This window comes from Neofelis nebulosa, chromosome 17 (genome assembly GCF_028018385.1).
Source record: "Neofelis nebulosa isolate mNeoNeb1 chromosome 17, mNeoNeb1.pri, whole genome shotgun sequence".
Classification (NCBI taxonomy): Eukaryota; Metazoa; Chordata; class Mammalia; order Carnivora; family Felidae; genus Neofelis; species Neofelis nebulosa.
The window spans coordinates 5,735,832-5,757,212 of NC_080798.1; the positions used below are offsets into that span (position 1 = coordinate 5,735,832).

The window sequence follows — 21,381 nt, forward strand, 5'->3', positions numbered from 1 at the left end:
GCAAGAGATGCTACAGAATTCTCTAAGCTATGTGGTCAATTCCTTGTGTGCAAGTTTACGTGTCCATGGAAGAAGGAAGTCCTGGTGATTTCTTCTTAGCAGTCTTCCTGATATTCTGATTGATGTTAAGGTTCTATATTAGAAGTTGTCAGTACATTCCTCTGAGAGTAGTACCCCAGAATGATTTTACTTTTCTCTTTTTTCATCTCAATCAGCTATATTTTCACATGGCACCGAGACATTCCTGCCAAAGTCGTGCATTGACGCTTCGTTCCAAAAAGGGTCATGAGTAGATATAAACATAGTTCCCTTGAGAATGTACACTTAACGACAGACTGGATCAAGTTTGGGCAGAGTCAAGGGCAAAGGTATATGGGGACTCCTTTTCAAGAGAACGATGATGAATGTAATAGATATGGGGAAGTCTTTTATCAAAGTGCCAACCTTATTCCACACAGGAGTATCCCTAAGAGAGGGAATCTTTATAAATATATTGAATGTGGGAAAATTTTAACCAGTCTTCCAATGTTGGTGGTCATCAGAGGATTCGTTGGGGAAGAAACCATTGCAGATGTAATCAACCTGGGAGCATGTTTAGTCATTCATCAAGATTCAGTACAGGTCAGACAACTGGTACAGGAAAGGAAAGTTATATAGGTAACGTATGTGGCAAAGCCTTTGACCACCAGCAACGGCATACTGGACAGAAACCTTATGAATGTGTAGAGTGTGGCAAGAGCTTTAAATTGTGCCCAACCCTTACTCAACATAAGTTAACTCATATTGGAGAGAAACCTTACCAATGTAAAGAATGTGGCAATGTCTTTAACCAGTTCTCAACCCTTACAGGATATCAAAGAATTCATACTGGAGAGAAAACGTACCAAGATAAAGAAGATGGCAAATCCTTTATCCAACCCTCATCCCTTACAAGACATCAAAGAATTCATACTGCAGAGACACCTTCCAAAGGTAAACGATGTCGTAAGACCTTTAGGCATCATTCACGACTTTCTGAACATCACAGGATTCATACTGAGGAGAAACCTTATCAATGCAAAGAGTGTGGCAAGGCCTTTAACTGGCACACAGCCCTTAGGAGACATCACAGAATCCATACTGGAGAGAAATCTTACCAATGTAACGAATGTGGCAAGGTCTTTGGGTACCGCTCAACCTTTACACAACATCGCAAAATTCATACTGGAGTGAACCCTTACAAATGTAACAAATGTGGCAAGGCCTTTTCCCGCCAGGCACATCTTAATGTACATCACAGAATCCATACTGGAGAGAAACCTTACCAATGTAAACAATGTGGCAAGGCCTTTCGGTACTTCTCAAACTTTATAAAACATCGCAGAATTCATACTGGAGTGAAACCTTATAAATGTAAAGAATGTGGTAAAGCTTTTAACTGGCACTCAGCCCTCAAGACACATCACAGAATTCATAGTGGAGGGAAACCTTACCAATGTAAACAATGTGGCAAGGCCTTTACCCGGCCCTCAGCCCTTACAGAGCATTACAGAATTCATACTGGAGAGAAACCGTACCAATGTAAAGAATGCGATGAAGGCTTTTACTGGCACTCAGCCCTTAAGTTACATCAGAGAATCCATAGTGGAGAGAAACCTTACCAATGCAAAGAATGCGGCAAGGCCTTTTCCCGGGCCTCAGTCCTTACAGAACATCACAGAATTCATACTGGACAGAAACCTTACCAATGTAAAGAATGTGGTAAAGCCTTTAACCGGCTCTCAGCCTTTACGATGCATCGCAGAATTCATACTGGAGTGAAACCTTACCAATGTAAAGAATGTGGCAAGGCCTTTTTCCGCCAGGAACATCTTGATGTACATCACAGAGTCCATACTGGACAGAAACCTTACCAATGTAAAGAATGTGGCAAGGCTTTTGGGTTCGTCTCAAACTTTATACAACATCGCAGAATTCATACTGGAGTGAAACCTTACAAATGTAAAGAATGTGGCAAGGCCTTTTCCCGCCAGGCATATCTTAATGTACATCACAGCATCCATATTGGAGAGAAACCTTACCAATGTAAAGAGTGTGGCAAGGCCTTTAAAGGGCACTCAGAACATACTCGACATCACAAAATTCACAGTGGAGAGAAACCTTACCAGTGTAAAGAATGTGGCAAGGCCTTTAACAAGCAATCATCCCTTAGACAACATGAAGGAATTCATACTGGACAGAAACCTTACCAATGTAAAGAATGTGGCAAAGCTTTTAACTGGCAATCGGCCCTTAAGAGACATCACAGAATTCATAGTGGAGAGAAACCTTACCAGTGTAAAGAATGTGACAAGGCCTTTTCCCGCCAGGAACATCTTGATATGCATCACAGAGTCCATACCGGACAGAAACCTTACCAATGTAAAGAATGTGGCAAGGCCTTTTCCCGCCAGGCACATCTTAGTGTACATCACAGAATTCATACTGGAGAGAAACATTACCAATGTAAAGAGTGTGGCAAGGCCTTTAAAGGGCACTCAGAACTTACTCGACATCACAAAATTCATAGTGGAGAGAAACCTTACCAATGTAAAGAATGTGGCAAAGCCTTTAACTGTCAATCGGCCCTTAAGAGACATCACAGAATTCACAGTGGAGAGAAACCTTACCAATGCAAAGAGTGTGGCAAGGCCTTTACGCACCACTCAAGCCTTACCAACCATCACAAAATTCATACTGGAGATTGACCTTACCAATGTAATGAATGTGGCAAGGCCTCTTCCCCCGAGGCACATCTTAATGTACATCACAGAATTCATCTTGGAGAGAAACTTTACCAACATAAAGAGCATGGGAAAACTTTTGAGTACTGTTCAACTTTGACTTGTTAACACAGAATTCATACTAGAGCAAATCTTCTAAATGTTAAGACTATGACAGAATTTCTAAGGACTGCTCAACTGTTATTCCACATCAGATAATTCATAGTGAAGAGTAATGATACCCATTGGGAATGTGGCAAGATACTAAAGCAAAGCTTAAACCCTGATTCTTCATCAGAGAACATATACTGGAGATGATCTTACCAATCCAAAGAATTTGGCAAGCCTTTTAATCAGTACTCAAGCATCATCCAACATCACAGAACTCATACTGCAGAGAAAACTTACAAAGAATGTGGTAACAAACGTTTCAGACTGCTCAAGCCTTACTCATTACCATAGTTCCTGTTGCACAGAGACGTTACAAATGTAAGGAATGTGGCAAACCTCTAGCCTGGACCTCACAACTGCTTCAGTATCATAGTTATGACACAAGAACAAAAGTATAACATGTAAAGGGAGTGGCCATGCCTTTAACTGGAATTCAGTCATGACTCAGTATCTCCAAATGCCTACTTGGGCATAATGTATGAATAAGGAAAGATCTTTTTAAGTATACACTTTGGAAAACAAAGCCACACAGAGAGGAAAGTAACCTGAAAGATATAGTTAGTCATCCAGTTACCTGAACATCAACTGTCAATAAACGTCACAATTCACAGTAGAAAGGAGTACATCGGTCACTCTATTCAGACGTTCTTCTCCATAAAAATACTTAACCATATGGGATAAAACAAAGTTGAACACTTAGGTATCGAATATGCGGGTATGCCTGAAAATAGACTGGGGCTGTTTTTTGCATAGGGATAAGTAATTTCAATGTGTTTTTGTTTTACCTTGGCCCTCTTTAAGATGTTGACTACAAGTATTAATGTATTGGTGCTCCCAAATCAGTTCAGAAAATTCACTGATTCCCAGTGGGTGTTGAAAGTATGTGGATGATTCTTCCTGCATCAAAGATATCAGATGCCCTTCCCTCTTAGGTGGGACTCCTGCATACCTGATTTTCCATGGAAGATTTTCCATGGAAGATGGAGGACAATATCATGTACAATCTATGAACAAACCTAACTGGAGATGTCACTCATGTTTCTAACACTGATGTAAGTTATTACGAAATGGGTGTTGAGAACGTCATTCTTGAACATTTATGAAAACTGAAAAAGTTTCTGAATGTTAGAAATAAAATGTTTTGTTTATTGGTTTTGTGCAGTCCAGGCACATACTGAGACAAGTTCTTAACAGATTTAGTTAGAAGCAGAGAATACCAGTTGATGTGGTTGAAAGGAAGAAACCTTCACACATATCAGAAAGGGAGTAACTAACTCTTCCCTAACATGGCATAGGATTGTACACTGACCTCTTTTAAGAATTACCTCAGGTCTCAAAGTGTCCTGGTATGCAAAATTAAGGTGTTAACAAAATAGATTTTTATAAGATGTCTCCTTAAAGCCTCCTGGTAACCACAAAGCAAAACCTGTAGTAGACACACAAAACATAAAGAGAAAGGAATCAAAGTACACCACTCTAGAAAATCAACAAATCACAAAGAAAAAGACCAAACGGATAAGAAAGGGGCAAGTACTTCTACAACAGCTAAAAACATGGGAGGGGCGCCTGGGTGGCGCAGTCGGTTAAGCGTCCGACTTCAGCCAGGTCACGATCTCGCGGTCCGTGAGTTCGAGCCCCGCATCAGGCTCTGGGCTGATGGCTCGGAGCCTGGAGCCTGTTTCCGATTCTGTGTCTCCCTCTCTCTCTGCCCCTCCCCCGTTCATGCTCTGTCTCTCTCTGTCCCAAAAATAAATAAAAAATGTTGAAAAAAAAAAAAAAAAACATGGGAAACAATGACAAGAGTAACTCCATCCATACCTGTGTCAATACTTACTTGAAATATAAAGGGACTAAATTCTCCAACCAAAAGATACATTGGCTGAAAAGAAAGAAGTACACAAACTAAGGATACGTGCTGCCTTCAAGAGACTCACTTCAGCTGTAGGAACACACTCAGGCTGAAAGCGCAGGTGTGGGAAAAGATCTTCCATGCCAATGGAAAACAAAAGAATGTGGAGTAGCCATGCTTACATGAGACAAAACAGACTTTAAGCCCAAGACTGTAAGAAGTCACAGTGCATGGCCTTACAAAACAGAGGGGTCACCTCATGCAGCGTTTTTAGTTATGTGGTGTTTGGCAGAATGGCAATAAGGTGTTCACCCATTCTTGTTTGTGATGGACACCAAGAGTGTGTTCGCGTAACTCATATAGTGTTTAACACTTTGAAAACCAACACATTTTTCCATTAATGTTGGTGGTATTTGTGCAGGTATCTGAATTGTAGCTTGTGTAATGTTTATGAACATCTGTATCTTAGGAGTCTCCTAAATGGCTAGTTGATATTCAAAAACCTATTCCTGTGATTTGAGGGTTGGGGGGAAATAAAAGAACAGTGAATGACACTTTGAGAAACACCTATTGCTTCCAGGTTTTGATGAGTGTGGGAAAATAAATGTTGCAATGAAAATCTGGGTACTTGACTAACAAGTGACCAATGGTTTTTCAAAACCAACTTGTAGAGGTTAATAAATCTTTTCCACAGTATTCCATTTGCTAACCTCTTGCTGTAATACACTGCATTTTTTTTCTCTCACGTATCAATTAATTTGCATTGTTATCTGATGTTTTAAGCCCCCAAATAAGTTATTGGTCCTTTCAGGCAAGTTACCAAATTACCTGTCAAATTCGTAACATTCATCTCTGAGGACTTTTTCTTTGTATGAAATTGCCAGTCATCACTTTTTATGGATCACCTTTGCAATACTTGTGATAGTGGATTTATTTCATGTTGGGTTCTTTCTGAAATGATAGATGAAAACCTTACATTCTACTTGGCTCACAATTTGTAGACCTCCAGTACCTGTTACTAAAGTTTTTATACATTATATATGTATTCACCAAATAGAAAACAGGAATCCTTTCATGTTGCAGAAAGGTAGCTAATGCATGTATTTAGAATGTGTCCGTGTTACATTAAACCAATAGATTTGTATATTCATGTAGTGTCTGCATTAACAAGACATTTAATTGTGTTTGTTGCTTTTTATTCCTTGAGGTACATAATAATCTTTTTGTGCATCAGATTGTTGTGTTGATGTGGTCAACATTTGGTACATTAGAGTTATTTATTTTTAAAAACTACTTTTGTTTGTTAAATATATATATATATAGAAATCTTTTATAGATTTTTACAGAAATATAACCAGGTTTCCCCAAAAAAAGAATAAATAGAGGGGTGCCTGGTGGCTTAGTGAGATAAGCTGCTGACTTCGGCTCAGGTCATGATCTCGCGGTCTGAGTTTGAGCCCCACATTGGGTTCTGTGCTGATAGCTCACAGCCTGAAGCCTGCTGCAGATTCTGTGTGTGTCTCTCTCTCTCAACCCCTCCCCCGCTCAAGTTCTCTCTTGCTCTCAAAAGTAAATAAACATTAAAATTTTTTTTGTTAAAAAACTAATAGAAACTAAACGGATCAATTCAACACAAGGATAGAACTTTGGTAAATATTTGTCCACACCACACAAAAGCACCTAAATATAAAGCAACTATTAATAGACAAGAATAGAGAAAAAGACAAGATATATTAGCAGGGGACTTCAATAGTGCACCTTCCCATAATGAGTAGAGTATCCAGACAGAAAATAATATCAGACTTCAATGCCATTAAGTAGGTGTCTTACAACATTCCATCCAACAGGTGCAAGAAACACATTCTTCCCATGCACAAATGGAACATTCTGTAGTATATGTTATATGCTGGGTCACAAAATCAATCTTAATAAATTTAAGATTGAAATCCTATGAAGCAGGGTGCCTGGGTGGCTCAAAAGTGTCCAAGTCTTGACTTTGGCTCAGGTCACAATCTCACAGTTCTTGGGTTTAAGCCCCACCCCCCCAGACTCCACAATCACAGGGTGGAGCCTGCTTGGGATTCTCTCTCCCTCTTTCTGTCCCTCCCCTGCTCGTATGCTCACTGTGGTGCTCTTTACCTCCAAAGGAACAAACTTTAAAAAAAAAAAAAATTCAACAAGTATCTTTTTCAACCACAATGACATAAAACCAGAAGTCATTTAGAAGTACAAAACAAAATAAAAATCTCAAGTGTGAAAACTCAACAAAATGCAACATTCCTAAAAGCCAGGACTTGAAAAACATTTGTGGCCCCTGCCAGAGAAGTAGATAATGTGATGCGTATATAAGGTATATGCTGGCTTTAATTCACAATACTGTATTGCCTGTTTGAAAGATGCTAAAGGGAGTAGCTCCTCAAACTTCTTATCACACCCAAGAAATTTCTAACTGTGAGGTGATGGATGTTAACTAGATTTATGGTAAATACTTTGCAATATATACATGTATCAAATCCTTAAGTGACACATATCAGACTAAGGTCTACAGCTTGTCTCTGAATAAAAGTAGAAAAAAAAACCTAAGCAGACTAGTGGTTGTGCATACAAAAGGATAAGGGAATGAGGGTGGTGACTCAGAAGATATTTGCCTCATGAAACCTTGATTTTTAACCTCACAAGACCCTGAACAGAAAGCAAAGCCATGTCCACTGAAATTCACACTTAACAACAACACAATTGTGTTAACATTCGCTCATAAAATCATGATGACTGGTTATGGTAGTGATAGAAAACAACTACCTTAGGCATATCATTAATTATAATATGGAAATTATAAAGTATATGCTCATAAAATATTTAAAAAGTAACAATTCTTGTCAAAAATAGCTAGCTCTTCAGACATAACTTTTTCAAGTAGAGGTGGATCCTCCCTCATATGCAAATTCAGAGTGTATGTGAAATTGAACTTGAAATTGAGTAACACAGGCGCTAAAATATCTTGTGCTTGGTTCAATATTTCTATAAATATTGTCACATCAAACTTATTCTCAAATTGTTTTTCTTAATGCTACATGAGGGTGGTATTTTCACACCAGTAGAATTCAAGTTCACAAAAACAAAAACGCATCATATACCACGGTAATTATAAAGAAAACGTCCTTGTTCCAACGGTTTCTTATTTATATGCTTACATAGTTCAATGTGTCTGTCTCTTCCTATCACATACATCATGAAATGTGATCTTTGAGGTGAACACATGTGACTTAACTGGGTGGTTCTGGAGATTGTTGCATCATCATGACTGCATTCTTACACTGAATGGACTATTTCTACATGTCCCCTGCTAATGGATTTAAAACAAAGACCACATGATATCCTACCAACTATGTTTCCACAGTTAAATTAAATAGGGAAGCCATAGCCGGCAGTGGTTCTAATGCCACCAAAGCCTCTGTAGGGAAACTGTGACTTAATTCGCAGTCACTGCACTAGAAAGGAAGAAAATGAACTTAAGCAATTACAGTCAAATAGGCCTTCCAAAAATCAAGGAAATGCTTAAGGTGTGTGCACTGAAACACTCTCCTTCATTGGCTTCCACCTCTTCTCTTGTAAAATCCTTATCACTACCTCCTACAAGTGGAACATGCCCAATCATCTGAATAGATCAATTAAATGGTCAAATTAACCCTTGAAAATGTGAATGTACATCAGTTCATCATTTACCACCACACGATATCACCTTCCATTTTTGCCCACTTGCATTGTGGGCCTAAGAGTCAGTGTGACCTCTTTCCCTGCCCCTCGCTGCTCACTCTTGCACGTGCACCTTAGACCTCAATAAAACTCTGCCCTCACTTGCCCAGACTTCACTCTTGGTAATGGCTCCCCACCGCGCCTGCGCAGACAGGTTGCCACCAAGTGCAGCACATGCGCACAGGGGACTTGTAGCATAGACCTTTCCTCTTGGGACTAAACCTGTAGTCACGGGCTTCTCCTTTCACCTGCCCAGGGCTCCCCAGCACCAGCCTTGCATCTTGGCTCAACCAGACCCATCAATCCCACCTCCAGTGGCCCTTCTGACACACCACCCCCAGCGCCATTTCTGATCCATACTTCGGGCCTAACACTGGGCACAGAGCTCAGCTACCCCTGAATTTGCACTGGGAAGAGACCCTCTGCCTAAATGCAGCTTGCAAAGCCCAACAGAGAACTTTCCCTTCAGATTCTGTCAAAGATGACCTGTTGGGCCCTGATATTGCCCTCCATGCCTCTACAGTCAGGCCCCGATCCTCCTTTCAAAGAACAGCTCAGAGGACAGAGTTTCCAGCAGCTCCACCTACTGGGTGGCCCAAGTTGATGCTCAAAATTTCTTGAGGCTCAGACTCAGAGGAGAGTCAAGCACTTACAACTTGGTGAATCCTTTTCACCTATCTGGTTAAAACAGTGCTTCCAAGATAACCCAAAGCATCCCATCTTACGTTCCCGGGACATCCTTTGAGAGTCCACGTTTAGAATTAACCAAACACTGGGCACCTGGGGACGCCTGGGAGGCTCAGCTCACATGGTTAAGCCGCTGACTTCTGCTTAGGTCTTGATTTCACATTTGGTGGGTTGGAGACCCACTTTGGGCTCTGTGCTGACAGAACCTGGAGCCTGCTGCAGATTTTGTGTCTCCTCTCAATGCCCCTGCCCCTCCTCCCCCACTCTCTGTCTCTCTCTCTGTCTCTGTCTCTTTCTCTCTCAAAAATAAATAAACATTAAAAGAATTCTTTAATAAAACTAACCAAATAGGTAAGGAAAATTACTGGCCTATTAAATATCCCTCTAATCCACCCTTCTTTTCTGTTTCCCAATCTTTTCTCTATATTTGTGCCATTAAATCCAACATTGTTTCAAGATTACTGATGATGCAAAAGAAGAGAAGCCATCTCTAAACCCAGGAAGGCTCATTGAGCATCCAAAACCCACCTGGAACAAAGGAATGTGCAGTACCCAATTCCCAAGGTTTTAGAAAGATTAACCCATGTAATATATGTCTGATTCCCTGCACAGTATCTTGGACAGACTGCATCCTCCTATACCTAGGCCATGGAAAAGATGCTCAGTAGACATTCGAGAATGAGTACCTATTATGTACCCCAAACAGCCTTGCTCAGACATCCCTGCCTTATCTAGTCCCTTTCCAACTTGCAGGGGATGAGCAGAAAAGGCCATCTTTCCAGAAGCTGTTAATCTTCACACTGGCAACAGCAGTGTTTATGTTGAGATAAGATGGTTGGGTGTAAGGGGCTCGGGTGTGCTCTTCTGCTTTCTGTAGCTTAGTGCTACTGGAAATGCAGTCTTGGGTTACCAGCCTCAATGACTGTTAAAAGTACAAACTAATGACCTTCGTCTAGTCCTAGGGAGTCATGATATCTGAGTGTGGGGCCCTAGAATCTTTTTTAATGGTAACCTGAAGTGATTGGCATATACATGAAATTTTGACAAGCAACGTTTAGAAAAGTTCTCAGCTTTGCCTTCCCTTTGGGATACCCTGTGTAGTTTCTCACACAACCATCTCCAGTGTCCCACCCCAAAGATTTTGGCACTTAGTTCTTGATGGGGCCTAGCATCAATTAGGTATTAATGAAGTGGCCCAACGTATTCCATTGTGAGGCCAATGTGAACACTGAGGCTCCCAGGTACATTTCTTTTTTTTAATGTTTATTTAAGAGAGATAGAGCAAGCAAGTGAGCCAGGGAGGGGCAGAGAGAGAGAGGGAGACAGAATCCGAAGCAGGCTCCAGGCTCAGCTGTCAGCAGAGAGTCCAAAGCAAGGCTCGAACCCACAAACCATGAGGTCATGACCTGAGCCGAAGTTGGACGCTTGACTGACTGAGCCACCCAAGCACCACGCTCCCAGGTAGATTCCTGAGGATGGGCGACAGGGTCTGGTCAATTTCCTCTATGGGGAAAGCTGCTCTATATACTATTTGACATGGGAGATTCAATTTACCCACGCATTCCTGATGTACCAGTATTTGTGCATGTCTGCAACAGACAAGGGTACCCAAAAGTGGGAGAGGAATAAATCACATTGGGGCCTCCACTTAGAAACTGCCTATGTGTAGAGATTTTCACCTGCCACCCAAAAGCAACGGAATAGCCTTCAGATCACACAGACCCTCACTGGCCATGGAGAGGCATTTGGGTTTCACTGTGAATGCCATGGAAGACATTGGCACAGAAGGGAATTCTTTAGAGGATGTAGGAACATGACAAGAGGGAGACAGGATAGGTCCCTCTGTGACCACCACAGAAATAAACCCAGGTTTCCAGAATCAGTCCATTGAAGCAGAGCTTTCAAAACCACAGTTTAAGGTCACGTTTTCTCCTTTGATCTTTGGTCCTTACCTCTGTCATCTGGTGCATTCATGCCCACTTACCTGCATGTGTGGGTAATGTCTCCTTTCTCTTCACATGTCAGGGCTCTTTACTTTTCCAGAAATCTTGACCAGATCCAGAGAGAGCAAGACCTATTTACCAAGAACAAAAGAAAACAAAAAACATGAGTCTTGCCGGAGAATCTAGGATTTCAACTCAAGCATTATGTTTACCAGAGAAGACAGCATATTACAAACGATATACAAAATTATTTCTCCCAACCCTGTTTCCTGGTGGCCTCTTTAGAGCACTTGGGAAGACTTTTCAATGTTCCACTCCTTAATTCCAATTTGAAGTACTACTGAGTCAAAATAAAGAATAGATAGCTGCTTGTGCAATGTGTACAACAATATTCCATGCCATTTAGGTGGTAGAATTATATCTAATCTAGAGTGAGGACCACATTACCTCAGGGCAAAGGGAAGGCTCAAGTAAAGATAAAACATCATGAATACTTCCTCCTTTACACCAACAAATGCCTTATTAATTCCTTTTTGAAATGATGTCCTTTATCTGTATGGAATTTTAAGATACTTGAACATAGCATAATTATAGGATACTGATTGCCTTTTGCTGAAAATAAAAGAGTGATAAATGAGAGAATATCTGTGACAAGGTGCAGAACAAAGTGTAATCTTAAGAGATCAAGGACTAATATGAACTTTTATTTGCAAAGGCCAGGATCTCCAGTAAAGAAAGGTGAGAGCTTTCACTTTCTGCGTGAATCTGGGAGAGAGACCCTGAACCAAGTGAATAAAATCAACATGAACTGTAACGAATCAAATTGATAACCAGTGTCCTGATGCAGAGAACGACTCATTGCTGCTGTGATATAGTTCCCAAAAACACAAACCAACCACAAATCATGGTATAATTCCAAACATGCAAAATACAGCAGCTTTATACGAATTTCAAGCGACATATTGGTTCCATGTCCTATCATCTTTAGTGTATTTTAAATAGTCTCTCTCTTTCTTTCTTTTTTAAGAAATCTCAACAGCAAGGCTCTCTTTTCCAAAGACCCACTTATTTGGGGCCCAACAGTCATCTGTTTTGTTTGTTCATGTTCATTAACTAGTTTACATAGACTCAGGCCACACCCAGACAGTCCCTAAATATTACATATTCTCCTCCTTCACTGGGGTCCTGAAACCAGACCCATCTCAGTGAGAATCTTGGGTATCAACACAGCACCACATGGATCTGTCACAGAGGGAATATTTTCAATAGTTGCAGTTCATGAATTCATGGTACAAGTCCTCAAGCTATATGGAAACCCCAGTTGGAGAGAATGGAGAGAAGGCCCAGGGATGTAACACAGGAATGTCCTAAAGAGCTGAATTTGACTATCATAAAAGGGATAAATACTAGTCCAAAAGAAATTTGCCAGGCAGGTCCATCAAAGGTTAAGAAAAAAAAATGTTTTCAAGCTCTACAGTCATAGCATTTCAGTAAGAGATGAGGACACAGGCCCTGAGCTCAGTCAGGACAAGATTTACCTGAGAAGCAGCCATTTCTTCCTCTCCCTTCTGCTCTCAAGAGCTTTCTGAGGTGCTATTAGGTGGAGAAATCACACCTGTAGGCCTTTAAAGGCCTCACCACAGCCTCTTCACCTGCTTTCATCACCTCAGAGGCAGAAGAATCTTGAAATGCAGTAAATGCTGCCCTCTCCTTGACTTTGTCACAGGAGAGATTCAGAATAAAGGAGCTCCTCCGTGGACACTTACCTGTGAGTTTCTCCTTCCCGGTTTCAGATGTCCTCCCCTCCTACAGACAGCCACACTTCCTGCCACAGCTCAGAGAATGGGGCTGCACTGACCTGCCCCTTCCATGTCCCCGCCAAGCAGACTATCATCATCTCTTCTGAAAGGCAGACGCAGCCCTCCCAAATAGGCCTGCGAATCCTCGTGCTTCACCCTGACCTCACCTGAGAATCACCTGGAGCTCGTAAAGCAGCACCAATGCTCTCACCCTGACCAATAGACAGACTCTCACAGGGAGCACAGGTGATGCTGGTTCCTAAAACTTGCCAAGTGATGTTTATTGTAAACCCAGGCTGATAAGCACTTCTGTGCTTCCAAGTTTTCATGTGCATATAAATCATTTGGTGTTCCAGGTCCCATAGAAGAAACACCTGTCAACCTTGCCTGGTTCCACTACAGTAAAGGAAAATGATGACATTAGAAATCCTGCAGGTTTCCAGTGAAAATCTGGACCAGGAAGATCATTTCCACTCTCAATACACAGCTACCATTTTCCATGGTTCAATATTTATATTCAGAAACAGTGAAAACAGCAGGGAAACATGAGTTGTGGGCTCACGAAAAATGAAATCCAATCTACACTATTCACCAAAGTCTAAAGTCATTCTAAAGCTTTTAAAATGTATGGTTCACTGTTATTGCTTTATTCTAATGATTTAACCCTTATGGCTTTATGCATTTGGACATATCTGATTCCTTTTCTACTGATGTTAGATAACAGAGTGGGTATTTATTTGACTACTGAGGACAAGGTACACTGGTCAACCTTTCAGGCTTAAAACACAGGTTTCCCATCTAGAAACCAAGATCAGAGTCCACCTACAATAATTCATGGTCATCTGTGTATCTGACTGCATCATCCTGGGCTGATCTTTTTTTTTTTTTTAATATTTGTTCATTTTGAGAAAGAGTGAGTGAGTGCATTGTGGGGAGAGGCAGAGAGACTTGGAGACAGAGAATCTGAAGCAGGTTCCATGTTGTCAGGGCAGAGCCGATGTGGAGCTTGAACTCAAAAACCACGAGATCATGACCTAAGTCGAAGTCGTATCCTTAACCAACTGAGCCACCGAGACACCACCATGGGCTAATATCTTTACTGAAAATGACAACCATAAATATGCCCCCAGACATTTATTCTCCAACTAGCTTCCCAAAACTTAGCCCTTAGGTGTCACCTGAGAACTTGTGAGAAAGGAAAATTGGGGAGTTACAGCCCAGAACTATTGAAATAGTAACATGGGGGGCACCTGGTGGCTCAGTCGGTTGGGCATCCGAATTTGGCTCAGGTCATGATTTCATGAGTTCAAACCCCGCATTGGGCTCTGTGCTGACAGCTCAGAGCCTGGAGCCTGCTTCGGATTCTGTGTCTCCCTCTCTCTCTGCTCCTCCTTCCCACTCTCACTCTGTCTCTCTCTCTCTCAAAAAAAATAAACATGAAACATTAAAAAAAAAGAAATAGTAACATGGGAAGAGGCCTAGATATCTGATATTTTGTAAATGCTCCAAGTAAATCTGATCCAAAATTAATTTGACAGTCTCTGTAGTAACTAAATCAAAAGTCATCCCTGAGTTATGCACAGAAAAGTCAGTCTTAGGAACCCTCTATGTTCCACTAACATAGTGGAACACACACACACAACATACACATGTTAATAAGTCTGACTGTAACATGGTCTATTTCAGTTTTAATGTCTTCCATGACTCATTTTCTCCTCAACGCCCTCCTTGAGCATCCTGGAATTACCCAAAATACATTTGTCCTCACAAGCTTTCATCAAATAATACAATTTATTGTGAATTGGCATTTATTCAAACATTTCATCAGATAAGATATTAAACACATATAGCCACACATTAACAGGTGTTATATTTTATAATGGAATTGAATAAAGCAGCATTCTCACTATGAATCTGTATTTCATGATTTTTAGTACAAGACAATAAATAATTGCATGCTTAAGCAGCTCTTTGTGCCCAAGTATAAAGAATTAGCACTCCTTTTGCATACATTATACAATTCTTGCGCATCTGAGTAAGCACACTCTAAATTTCAGGTGCTTTCCATAGCAGCTGATTCCAGTGCAAGGCATGATGTCCTTTGTGTCAGATGCCTTGAAACACTTCAGGTAACACTGGCCATTCCCAACAATCTCACATATCCACCTGTGTTACAGATATGTTTTTACTTAGAGTTGTGGTATGCCAGCAAGACAGAACTGCCTTGAAAAGGATGGCCTATCCTGAGACAAAAAGGAGTGTTGCAGAGTAAGTTCCTTAAGTCCCATCATATTTACACTCCCTCCTTGCTGCGTGGAACACGGTCTGATACCTGATAGTGGGGCAAGCATCTATGACCACGAGAGAGCAAGTGTGACCACAATGCCTGCAGGTGGGCAATACCACAGGGAAGAAATGGAAAAGCTAGAGTGCACCATAGGGTGTATATGCCATTTTATCAGACATGAACATTTATCTACTCACTGTTTACATAATACAAATATACATCTTCTTTTGTATTATGTACACATTGGCCTTTTCATGGTATAGTGGAACACAAAAGAACAGCTACCCCCAAATGCATTATTATTAGTACTTGTGCTAATGTTAATTGCAAGCATAACCTGGTTCCCAACTTCATGGTATCATCTGTCTCCACAATGGACAGAAATCCTGTTTCTCCCCCCACACACACAGACACACACCAGATAGGAAAAAAATGCTACATGGACTGTGAATGAACAGAGGGGCTTCTAGCCTAAAAACTAGGCGACTGTTTGGGGCAAAAATACTCATTGCCTCTGACTGGTGAACTGCTCCCCACCTAATCAGTACCTTGCACAATCCTGAGTAGAACACTCATCATGGGGCTCAAGCAGGACTGAGTTTTCCTCCCAGCTGTGGATCAGCTTCACTGGAATGTCATCCATCTACAGTGGATCAGACAGACATGGGTTTATAAACCTAAGATTCTAGTGCTTTGTGGAAGGTCAGTGCAGTTTGCTGCTCCTGCCAGGGTCCACAAGGCTTCCTCATTTCCCGTATCTACTCTGCCATGTGACATTGGAAAGCTATGCCCACAACATTTGCATCTTCCAGCAAACCCTCTCCATCCACCACAACTGATTTTGGGCTGAAAAGTACAGGAATCTTTGTCATCCGGCATCCCCTGTCCTCAGCAATACATAGAATTTATGAACTCATGAAGATAGGAACTGACTTCTCTGAAACCCACATTTCCCAAGTCTCCATCTCTGTCACACTTGCTCATCACATGTAGGTTCCTAAGCCTTTGGAGTGACAAAAAGAACTCCTTCCCATTTGTGCACCCACATTTCAAGAGTTCTCCATATTTTCTTAGGTCGGTCTTATCTTCCTCTCAAAGGATACCATCATCATGTTTTATCTGCCCTCATAACTCTCTCAGTGCCAAGTGTCTGAATTAAACCTGTGGCCCACTGACACCTCTTTCCTCTTATCTCAATGAAGTGGTGACAATGTTGTATTTAAATCTTATATATAGGGGCGCCTGGATGGCTCAGTTGGTTGGGGGGCTGACTTTGGCTCAGGTCATGATCTCGCGGTTCGTGGGTTCGAGCCCCACATGGGGCTCTGTGCTGATAGCTCGGAGCCTGGAGCCTGCTTCAGATTCTGTGTCTTCCTCTCTCTCTGACCGTCCCTGCCTCGTGCTCTCTCAGAAGGAAATAAACGTTAAAAAAAAAAATCTTAAGTATGGCCTCCAATGATCTGTTTAAAGATCATTTCTCGGGGTACCTGGGTGGCTCAGTCGGTTGAGCGTCTGACTTCAGCTCAGGTCATGATCTCACAATTCGTGGGTTCGAGCCCCGCATCAGGCTCTGTGCTGACCGCTTGCTCACAGCCTGGAGCCTGCTTCAGATTCTGTGTCTCCTTGTCTCTCTGCCCCTCTCCCACTCACACTTTGTCTCACTCTGTTTCTCAAAAATAAATAAATGTAAAAAAAAAATTTTAAAAAAAGGTCATTTCTCATTGCTCAGAAAAAAATCCAAACTGCTCATGAGAACGAACCTACAAGGGCCCGAGTGACTGATGTGGGAGTAGGACAGCTCTGATGCCTAGGTTGATGGGAAAAGAAATGAGGAGACATCGAAGAACTAGAGATGATTTGGAAAGAAAACGATTAGAGTTTACCTTCCTAAGTTAAGAGTCACTAGTGCAGCCCAGGACAAGTGTCCTGTCTCTCTCTACATGCAGAATTCAGGCCAAGACTTCATCTGATTGTTTTCATCTCTTACATGGGGCAGTAACATTACTCCCAATGGAATACTGTTATCTTCCTAAGTATAGAAAACTACTACACACCCAGAACTGTCCCATGCTTGTTCACTTCAAACAAATATCAAAATGACCCATGACTTATGACATCTTCATATTTTTTAATTATTTTTTAATATCTAGTTTATTGTCAAATTGGTTTCCATACAACACCCAATGCTCATCCTAACAGGTGCCCTCCTCCATGCCCCTCACCCACCCTCCCCGCCCTCCTACCCCCCCACCCACCCCCACCATCAACCCTCAGTTTGTTCTCAGTTTTTAAGAGTCTCTTATTGTTTGGCTCCCTCCCTCTCTTTTTTTTCCTTCCCCTCCCCCATGGTCTTCTGTTAAGTTTCTCAGGATCCACTAAGAGTGAAAACATATGGTATCTGTCTTTCTCTGTATGACTCATTTCACTTTGCATAAAGCTCTCCAGTTCCATCCACATTGCTACAAAAGGCCATATTTCATGCTTTCTCATTGCCTGATTGTCACAGCAATGTGAACAAGTTGGAACATATCATTTATAAAAAGTGAAGGAAACATTAACTAAAGAAAGCTGAAACAGTGCTCTTGTCCCACTGAGACAAAATGAAATATATCAATTACACATGGAACTTAATAGGCTTACTGTATAACTAATCCCATGTTAATTAATATCTGCACAGCATGTAATTCAATGCAAGCCATTCTTAAAATCCCTGAGCAAGTCGTACAAACAATGGTTCATGAACATTGGAACAAGGAGAACAGAGTATATCCCACACAAGTAATAGGCAGATAGACATGACAGGATTTGCATGGGCAGATTCTCACATCAAAAGTCATGAGATTTGGGAGAGAAAAATTCAACACAATGTACAGAAAAGCGTTCTTATTATGAATCTGTAACGTTTGAGTTTGCCAGGAAATCATCAATTTTGAAATTTTGACATTACCTACATTGATCTGATGTTCCCTTTTATTGTGAAGATATTGGTACACATACATGCACAAACTTTTCCCTCGTTAGTCCTGTTACACCTCAATTATATCTTAAGCTTGGTAAATTTACAATTTGCATTCCATGCATATCAAAATCATGGGAGTCTTTTGTGTTCAGAACACTCAGAAAAAGGACATGAGCAAAGGATACTACAGAATAAAATTTTACAAATACTGATTTAGAATTGTGCAGGTATGGCTTATAATTATATTTGCAGTGACTGTGATAAATTATTATTTGTTAAGTAGAGCCCCTGGGAATTAGATCGTGAGCCATAGTTCAATGCAAGAACACAGAGGAAATTGAAATAGGTTTATTACTCATAGACCTAAGAGCATGTATACAGTATGCCTTCAAGTTGAGGCAGAGACTGGCAGGAACTGGGGCAGGTGCCTTTATTATGGTTCATGGTTGTAATGCCTTGCCATGCCTGGGCCAAGTCTAAAATGCACAATCTGAAGCAAAATGAGTGGAGTATGGTAAACTCTGTGGGCGTCTTCTCCAAAGGGTGCACAGGTAAATACACTGGGGGTGGAGACTGGTGTTCACAAGGGTTAATGGGGATGTCATATCAGGAACGTACACTAGCTTGTGACTTTGGGAGCTTTTACCTAATACATTAGCTATTAGAAGGAGCTAATGTCAGTTCGAACCTCCTACAGGTAACCTGGTTATATAAAATGGAGTCCAGTGCAATATAAACAAATTAGCTACACTCTCAATAATACTTTTATATCATCTATATTCGAACCATTATAATGTCTGAGTAGTTACAAAATGGAGGAAAAGATACAGTACATAAATTGGGGGAAAATAATCTCAAATAATTTCAGGTTACTGGAAAAAGGGAATATTGTGATGTTATCCCACGGCATTCATAAGTACAGTTGACTGTGGACTAATGGAGGGGTTGATTCTTCAATCCCCCAGCAGCTGAAAATACATATATAACGTTTCACTCCCCCAAATTTAACTTCAAATAGCCTACTGTTGACCAGAAACCTCACTGAAAACATAAACAGTCCATAAACACACATTTCCTATGTTATACATATTATAGACTATATTAAGGTAGACAAAAAATGTTATTGCAAAAATCATAAGGAAAATACACTTACAGTATTGTACCATTAAAAAATATGGATGTAAGTGGATATGCACTGTGCAAAACCACATGTTCAAGGTTCAAGTGTACTTTGTCATTACAGTCTATTTACCTACAATGTTGTTTAAGACAGAGTAGGTTAAGGTTGGTTCAAGGATAACACTTCCTTCATTACAAATCAGTGTTAACACATGAAAACCCATTCAGTTTTATTAATTAAAATATATTCAGTTCAAAAAAAAACACTGCAAAATCACTGTATAATACTTGGTCAAAATACAGACTACAAACATTCAATAACCCGTCTTCTTTCTCTGATATAATAATCTGAGAGTTGTGGTTTCCATGGTTTTGCTTATAACATTCCAAATATATGTTGACCAAATTGTTTATATTCTCAGTAAGGTTTCTGGTCAATAGTAGGCTGTTAACAGTCAAATTTTGTGGGAATCAAAAGCAACACACCTATTTCAACTGCATAGAGGTCAGAGCCCCTAACATGTGGAAGGCTCTACTGTAAACAATGTGTTTTAACCTGTTTTATTCTCGGTAATAAATACTCTGATTTAGATTAATATCTAAAAAGTTGTGTACACTTAGTGCTTTTCACTGTGAATTTTCTGCTGTTAATTATATATTTTTTTCATCTTACACATTGCCAGCTTTACATATTTAAATTTTTATGTTGTATGATTCTCTTTTTTTCTGATATGTACATTCACAACAACTTTTTTTGTCTGTTCATTTCAAGGGTTATTATCCACTATACATTCTCTGATGTTGAGTTCCATGTAAAGCTTTTCCACATTCTTTACATGCATTCCACATTCTTTACATTTATAAATTTTTTCCCCAGTATGCTTGTTTAACTTAGGTTGTAGTCCTGGTGAAAGGCTTTGCTATGATTTCTATATTGTTCAGGTTTCTCCCAGGAATGTATACTCTGATATCAAAGAAGATTTAAGCAGTGGTTAAAGGCTTCACCAAATTGTTCAGATTTCTAATATTTCTTCCCAGTAAATATTCTCTTATATTCAGAAAGGTTTGTGTGCTGATTAAAGGCTTTGCCACATTCTTGACATTTTCAAGGTTTCTCCCCAGTATGTACCTTCCAGATAATTTTGATTACTAGTTAAGGACTTTGCCACATTCTTTACATATGTAAGGTTTATTCTCAGTACGAAATCTATTGATGAGTGAGTTTTGAAGACTGGAAAAAAGATTTGCCACACTCACTACATTTGTAAATCTTCTATTCAGTAAGAATACAATGACATATTAAAAGGCTGAAGCTTTGAAAAAAGACTTTCTGACATTTTTTCTTTTATAATGATATCTGGAAAGTGAGTTCTCTAAACTTTATTATGATTTCAACCTTGTAAATGTTTTCCCCAGATTCGTTGTATTCATAAGTTCTGTCTCCACTATAAACACTTTGATACTTATTAAAGATAAAGTCCTCACAAAAGGCCTTCCTAAGGCATTACACATAGTTGCTGTAGGCTGTGTATTATGTGAAACCTATTTAACAGTGATGGTTGGATAAAGACGCCTCCATGTTTATCAAAATTAGGGACTTTGGAACAAGGAAGAATTTGTTGGTAGAAGAATAATGAACCTTTAGAAAAGGACTTCTCAAATTGATTATATTTAGCCTTTTTTTTTTTAATTTTTGAAGGAGAGAGAGAGCATGAGTGGGGGAGGAGCAGAGAGAGAGGGAGACATAGAATCTGAAGCAGGCTCCAGGCTCTAAGCTGTCAGCACAGAGCCCAATGTGGGGCTTGAACTCACGAACTGTGAGATCATGACCTGAGCCAAAGTTGGACGCTTAACCGACTGAACCACCCAGGCTCCCCTATATATATTTAGCCTTTTAAATCTTTATTTTCAAAGTTCTAATCTACAAAAATGCTCGAGTAATTAATCCTTCATATATTTGAAATGGTCCAAAACATTACTTTCAGCATGGAATACGTAGCTTTCCAGAATTTCCAAATTTCCTTTCAGAGAATACACATGCTAAAAAAAAAAAAAAAAATGGATTTGGGTCTT

At 40.3% G+C, this 21,381-nt stretch overlaps 1 pseudogene; it reads left to right on the top strand.

Annotated features, from left to right (window-relative positions):
- The first annotated feature begins 590 nt into the window (after positions 1 to 590).
- LOC131500132 (zinc finger protein 91-like) lies at positions 591 to 2,870 on the top strand (annotated as a pseudogene).
- The last annotated feature ends 18,511 nt before the right edge of the window (positions 2,871 to 21,381 follow it).